Source organism: Tauraco erythrolophus, chromosome 26 (genome assembly GCF_009769465.1).
Source record: "Tauraco erythrolophus isolate bTauEry1 chromosome 26, bTauEry1.pri, whole genome shotgun sequence".
Lineage (NCBI taxonomy): Eukaryota > Metazoa > Chordata > Aves > Musophagiformes > Musophagidae > Tauraco > Tauraco erythrolophus.
Window position 1 is genome coordinate 5,917,467 of NC_141490.1, and position 7,929 is coordinate 5,925,395.

The window sequence follows — 7,929 nt, forward strand, 5'->3', positions numbered from 1 at the left end:
GGCGAGGGCGGCTGCCGCGCCGGCTCAGGCCGCCATGGCGCGGGCGCTCCCGGCCTCGGCACGGTGCCCAGCCCCTCCTCTCCGTGCTCCCGGCAAGTACGGGAAGTCGGAAACACCCCGCGGGTCCCCCCTCCAGTCCTCCCGTGTCCGGCTGCGGCTCCCGCCTCTCCCACTTCCCCGGGCGTTCGTGGGAAAACGAAGGGAAACGCGCCCGAAAAGCCGTGCCCGAAAGCCCCGCGCAGGCTCTGCATCATCCAAGGAGACCTTTTTGCCGTGTGCTTTGCTTTAGTAAATTAAACCGGAAAAATCTGTCTTTTACCATCCCAAACTTGCACATAGTTCCTAGGGCAAAGCTTTATGTACCCAAGGTCCTACCCCTTCTCTGGTGACAACTATCATGCCGTGAAATCCCGCTGCAAAAGGGCACTCCCCGGCATGCACAGGCACTTTAGTCCCTGTGACAAGCCTGCTGTTCCCAAAAAACATCTGGTACATGGAGGGGGCTGCCAAAGTAAAATATTCCCTTGATCCCAGCCTGAAACCTAGCTCTCAGCTAGGCTACAGCTCTTTAGGAATGAGCCATCTCCTACCAAACGGAGGAGACCAAAATGATGTGCCACACAAGCAGTGCAGCAGAAATTGCACGTGCATCCAGCTTTGGCACTCGGAGTGTTTCTCACACACCAGCAACAGCTCCCAGGGATGGCAAAGTCTAATATTAAACAAAATTCTTCTCTTTCCAGAGAAGAAAAGGAGGGACCAGCAGCAAACCCCAAATGAAGGTTGGAAAGAAGGTTTTCAACACTGAAATCTGCATTCCTGACAGTCTTACTCCATCATTTTCCCCTTTTTGGAAAGATTACTCGCTCCACACACTCCAATATTTAGATACCTCATATCCAAGAGTAAATCAAGATTCAACATGATCTTTCTTAGAAAGGATCTTCCCTCACATGTCCTACATGTGAGTCTACACCAACAAGTGATATACCCATCAATCTATCTGAAGGCTGAACTGGCCGTCCCACCCCTTTACACGGACTGCATCCAGCCCTGAAACTGTTTTTTTTTCCTGCATCTGAACACTTAAATTTCCCAGAAAGCTGTTTTTGGTGCAGCAGGAGTCGCCCACTGATTCGCATGCCGCTCGCTGGGTTACCTTTGTTTCCCCTTACTCTAAAACGTCTCCTGCAGAGCGCAAGTTCTGCGTCCCAGGGAAAAAAAACAAAGAGATGGTGCCAGGACTCTGAACCTGCTCTTTTATCTTTAGGTGAAAACCACAACGTAAGGTCTGTGCTCTGACTTCTGCCACCGCCTTCCCTGCTCCCGCATCCCTCAGCTACCAGCATCCCAGAGCACGGCACAGCAGGAAGTTATCTCCGGATTGAAGGTATTCCCCTTCAAAAGGTGGCTTTGTTAGTCAGCCTGCTGAAACCACCTGGCTGGCTGATGTCAGGAGCTGCTCTCAGCTCTCAGGCTGATGCCCAGCCCTGCCCAGCGCTCCAGTTTTACAGCCACTCCCTACCTGGCTGACTGCAAGTGCTCCAGCCTGACTGTTTCACCCCAGTGAAACAGCATATTTTAGGTATAAAGTGGCTAATCCGAGCTGAACCTCTGCTCTTTTGTTTCTGGCAAATTTCTCCTCTTCAGCATACCAACTCATCTCCTTCGGGCAGGTGCCAGGCAAATACGGGCGCTCTGGGATGCGGATAATGAGGGCAAGATGCAGACTCACTCTTTGAGGTCTAAGGTGTCCCTTTGCAAAGATCTGAAGCTCTTGGTTTCGCAAAGAGCTGTGAATGCTCAGTGCCTCCTGTCATTCAAGCCACTGACATCTTACAGACTTATTTACAAGCCCAACTGGCTCTTTGAACAAGGGGAAAACCGTGGGGAAAACAAGAAAGCAACGCACGTGCTAAATGTAAAATATTATATAGCTGGGAGGCAACTGGTTTAGAGACCTAAATGACAGGATTCCTGCTTCTCTGCTGCTGAAGCAGGGATTTATTTCATGGCTGTCTTGCTAAGTCACCACCATAGATGAGGTCTCCCTCTTTCTGGGCACGGTACAGTCCCAAAACATCAAAGCAACAATTCCCAATTATCAGGCTGCCACGTGGTTTTGCGGTAAGACGCTTCCATGTGCCTGTCTGGTCTGACTGAAGGATGCCAAGCCTGGCCAAGCCACTCTGGAGAAAGATGTAATTGAAGCAGAAAGATCAAGCCACTTACCCACGTGCAACGGCAGCTGTCAGCAGCAAAGCCTCTGTTTCTTCCCACTTATATCCAGTTCATTCAACAGAAGCTCCCTCCTCCTCCTCCTCCTCACGTCGTCTCTTTGTATCAGCGTGGCCACGACAGCATTGAGAGCAGCAAGCCGAGGTCTAACACACCTTTAGGAGGAAGGAGAGCAGTTAGTTGCTTCAGGCACCGCTGGAATTTAAGAATCGAGTCCGTCTTTGTCAGAACTGCATGCCAGCTGCAAGAGCAGGACCCCCAGGAGAATCCCAGAGGAGACAGGGATTAGCCACAGGAGCAGCAAGCACTGTCTGAAGAGGCAGGATACTTCCACATCAGCTCCCAGCCTTGGGAATGCCATCCACGTGGGGAAAAAAAAAAAAAAAAAAAAAAAAAGGGAAAACGTAGCTGCTTACATAAGGAATGGAGGCAGGCTGCCCGCAGGGGAAAAGTCTTCTGGTGGAGGCCGTTCCCAGTAATTCTAGCTCCGCAGAGGAGGAACCATCCATCCGCAGCAGCGAAGGACTCAACCGGCCGGCGACAAAGGGTTTTCCACCCCGCAGTGTGTCTCAAGGGTTCGGTTCTCAGCGTGACTCCTAAATTCAAATTTCACCCGCAGTGCCCTCCCACCCAGATTCCTGCCAGACAACCCCGAAACCACCCCATCCCTTGTCTGCAGCTAAACCATTCAATCCGGTCCGGCAACTTCCACAGCGAGAGACAAAAGATTGGGAGAGAGATAAAACTCACGGAGGGGGGTGTCCTGTTACTTTGCATTCCAAAGAGTAAATAAAAGGCTGATTCAGTGGGAGGAGAGGAAAACGTCACCCGAAAGCTCTGTGGTTTCCAGCTGAACCGGCAGCCCCCGGAAAGCAAAGGTGAAGGCTGGGTACCGCTCCGCGGACCATCTGCACAGGGACAGCTCTTCCTGCTTTTGGGACTGAGGCGAGAGCGGTCTGGGTGTGATTCAGCCTCTCCCCCAGTAATGCCAGGAGAATAATTACTGGCTTTGGAGCATGGGACCTGTAAAAGTGCAGCGAGTTGCCCTCAACTGGCCACACGCTGCTTTGAGGCAGAGCCGAGCGGTGATGCTGCTTTTCAGAAAGCAGTTCGAGGATGACTGACTGTGTAATTTTGGATGGGAACTCATCCTTTGATCTCCAGTGGTTCTCTCAAGAGCTCTGGAGGGAGAGCCCTGCTTCCAAAACACGGCTTTGGCTGAGATCACATGTAGCTTTGCCCTCCTGAGCTCGTGAAGGCTGGCCAGAACAAAGGGCACCACCGACCAGCTCCATCCCGTGGAAGGTATGGGCATGAGAGGGAGCAAAGGGTGTGACAGTGACCTGCTTGGAATGAGAAAGTTCACCTTCAGCCCTCCAACAGCCCCAGGCACCTCTGAGACTGGCTTTCAGAATTAAGGAGGATCATCTCTTGCCTCTCTGTCGCTAATGGGCTCCAAACTGGGAAATAACACCACTGGCATGTGAGCTGGCTCCGGGGATGACACTATCAGCTGGGTCTCTTTCTTGAGCTCTTCCGTGGCTCGGGAAAGCAGAGAACCTCTTTGGTGAGCTCTGAATCAGCAGCAGCAGTGTTTGCCAGCCAAGCTGTGAGCGCACCAGTGTGGACAGGCTTGACTGCCTGGTTTGTGGCACGGGGTGTTTTGAAACCTGGCTGCACACTCCGGCACGCCCAAGATTCCAAGTTAAAGTTGAACAAGCGGCCAACGAACGCCTAGGCTGAGGCCACCACTTAGCTGGGAGAGAGAGGCAGACAATGCGTTGGAATCACCCATTTCTCCCTGGTTTGTTGCAAACAAGTAGAGCTGAGCCATGCTCACCTGCCCTGCCACCTTGTTTTCCACAGAAAACCGAAGTTCAGGCTTTGTGTTGGTGTTTCCCTGGCTGTTTACAACCAAAAAAAAATAAAGTATGCAGCTTCGACTTTTCACTTACTCCTCTTATTCCCCTCACTTTTTTGGCGTGGAGGACAAGGGATGTGGTTTGTAGTGGAGTGTTTTTTGCTGGTTTATGGTCCAGCTCCTGCAATCTTTCCGGCAACAAAACTGCCTGATGTTCTTCCAGCTATCCATCTAGTGGGATAAGGCGAGACTGAACAGGCTGTTGACGTGCCCACCCTAAAGCAGGAAAACTGGCTGCGAACTCACCAGCGAGAGTTCAGCCTGTCAGAGGTGAGAAGAAAGACGTGCTCTCCTGGATGATGCTAGTCCTCTCCAGGATGAGGTGGCAGGCTGGACGAAAACACCCTGCTGACTGCACCAGGCTTGCAGACCTGCTCTAGTCCATTCTCCACCCCAAAAGTAGGATCACTCTGCATAACGTAGGTCTGGAAACTCCCCTCCTCTCAGCACAATCTATTCTAGCACTAAGGTGTCCTCACTTTCTGTGAGTTTTCATACCGTCCCACCTAGATCTCCCTCACCACGGGAAAAATTGGTAAGCTCTGACTCTCTTTCCCATGGCTCTTCTACCAGTTCTTTGAAGCTCAGACCTTTGTTGCTGGCTCACAAGTCCTTGTGGGGAAAAGGTTGTCCGTGGGCTGAAGGAGAGCCCTCAGATTCCTTCCACCAGATGTCAGGGAGATGTTGGGAAACCTGCCTCATCTTGCAACCCATCTCAACTACTGAGAGGAGAGAGAACTTCTCTTGAACCATCAGTGAGCTGGGAAACTGGTTCCCAGACAATTAGTTGCTGCTGTGATGCTTGACTTATATCCTTAAAAAAGCAGGAAAAACATCAGCAGGGATTAAATCCAGCCCTAATGCAAACCCTGATCCTTCCTGCCCGAACTGTTAAAATCCAGGCAGGTTGACATAGTCCAGGAAAGCTTTCTTCCCACTGGAAGGAGCTCCTGGGTTTGCTAACCCTGAACGGATACTGTACCCTTCCAGCAGTCCACATCACTTCGAAGCACCTCCACAACACAACTTGAAAAATAAAAATGGAATAAAACCAATCAACCAGACCCAAAACTCAGCTTTTTCAATTACAAAGGACTCTCCCCTCCAGAGTGGGGGTTCTCCCTCTTGCTCACAGCTATCTTCAAACACAGACTAAGCTTTCACAGGGGGCTATTTGTGTGACAATGCAGCACTCCGGGCTGTTGGGGAAATCCTCAGCTTTGCACATTAACACCTTCCCGCCCGCCCAGCTGTCCCACAGCCTGTTTGGAACAACAACCCAGTTAAGTTTATGGGTTTTGGTAAGCTACCAGCTTCCCACATACAACACCACAACAATCAAAGAGCATCTCTCTCTGCTTTGCACCAGCTTGAAGACCCCTTCATAGCTGTTACAGGGGCCAACCCAAGTTGGACGTGCAGTTTCAGTACAGGACCACTGTTAAAAGCAAACCTCAGTGCAGTGACTCAAGGGCTTTGGACTGCCCATACCCATAATTTCATTAGACAACTGGCACCACCATTCTCACCATAGGCTGACTTTCAAGCAACTTGCTTAAGCAGCTGAAAAGCCCTCAGTGAAAATACTTTTTTGAGTAATTAAGCCTATTTTATGTATGTCTCTCTCATAAACACCAGGTAGCCACTGCCTCTCCAAGCACGAGCTGAAATTTTTTCCCCGTTGCCAAAAATTCACTGGGAATGACACATCAACACCACATTAAAGTCACTTACGGAGTTTCAAACCAGCCAGCATCTTTGCAGGTCCTCACTTCCAGGCCCTTGTTAACTCTTCAAGCAGCATCAGCACAACAGGTAAAACAGCGTGACCTTGGGCAGGTTTGCTCTCCTATTTTCCAGGCCATGAGGGCCTTGCTCTGGGTCAGCACATCCACTTATTGATGCTCCCTCCTGTATTTGGTTGGCACCTTCTGCTCTTTCCTTAAGTGGTGTTGTGAAACCTGGAACTCTTAAATCCCAGCACGTTTCTGCTTCACGGATCTTAGTTCTGGCAGGTGAGTTATTTTGCTCCGGGTCTTGCCAACTGTAGGACAGTGAGAAAAAGTAATGTTAGAAGACAGGGGTGCAGGGCTTACCAAATTGGTTTGGTGAGTACTTCTAGACATTAGGAAACAAATAAAATATTAAAATATTTAAAAATTTGTATTTACCTCTGATTTAGCAGTTTTCAGGCCTCCATGCAGGATGTCATCCACATTGAATGGGCTGCTTTACCTAAGATGCATCATCCCTAAATTAAATCATTAAAAGCTCAAATTTGAGCTACTCACCCCGAATTCTTTTTACAGTCTACAGGAAGAAATGGTTATATTCAGAGAGCGATTCATCCTACAGTAAGAACCAGAGGGAAATCAAACAAACTGGTCTTTGGAGGTATTAGTGGCTGCAAATGCAGCCCGGGGTGAGCAATTCAGATTTATCTATCTAGAAGTTCAGTGCAGAAGTTAAGACAGATGAATCCAGCCCACCATCTCTGGATGCCATAATTTTCCTTTTGCAAATGATACGGTTACTCTACTCCCTGTTATCCCCAGCGATCCCATCACTTACTGGTACGTAGCAGGGTTGGACAGTGAAGGCAGGGTGGGAGAAATGGCATCCATGGGTTATGAAAACGACACCAGGTTTCAATACACATTTAGGTAAATCTCAGATCGAGGTAAACTGGTTGCTACGGGGCAACTACAGCACTAAAGCACGTTATCTGCTCAAAGCAGTCTCCCCGTTTCCACCTCGGACACAGCAGCGTGTTCTCCTTTCCCCACAGCTCTGCCCAATCCGTGACAAAATCGCTGCGTTGAAGGTTGTGGGGCAAAAGCCTAAATTTCAGACTGCCATCCTACAGTTCTAGGTGCACCACGTACCAAACTGACGTCAGGCGGGCACAAGACCCAAGTCTTTTGTGACTTTGTTCTGGTTCCTGCGGGTCAGGTTTGCCACGTGAGAAACAAGTAACGAGGTTTTTGTGTTTACCTAAAAGTCCTGCTGGTGACTGCAAGGCGTTTGGAAAAGGAAGATCAGGTGTTAAAATTACACAGGGTGATGTCCAACTGTTTGCTTTTGAAAAGCAACACTTGCAGTAATCCCGAGGTGAGTTCACTGGGTTATGAGGGCATCCTGCTGAGGTACATAAATAGAGATACACCTCATGATTTAAATAAACCAGAGCAGTTGTTACAATAAAGGTTAGAAAAGCTTTAAGTGGCCTGTGGCGGTTTGTGTAGCGCACTCAGTCCTTGTAAGCAACGATTACGATACTCTCTCGGTGGAAAGAAACATCTATCCCACAGTTTTTAAGATGGAAACGGGCTGTACTTCCATTTTTTTAATTAAAAAAGGTAATAGCAAAGATGAGCCAGACTAGAAGCCGCTTCGGTTTCAGGGACAAACAGATGGAAAATGGGTAATGTCAGCACGATGCTTGCTCTAGGCTTCCTTCCCCTGCATGCGTGCTCCTCTACGCAGCTCTTACTGCAGTGCTCACCCGGAATGGATTCCAGCCCCCAGAGCAAGAGGACACAGGAGCAAACACCACCTGGAATGTAGTCTAGCTTAAACATACCCTCATCCAGTCCCAGCATTCATCAAAAAATCACTCAAGCCCCTCTCTGCCCTTCAGCCGACTGCGCAGAAGTTAAAGGTTACTTATTAAAAACAAGGGCTTTTTACTTGCAGTAGCTTAAGGGTTATTTTTCAACCAGAGTGGAAGCATCTCATCCCATGAGCGACAGCTGAACCATAACACGGGC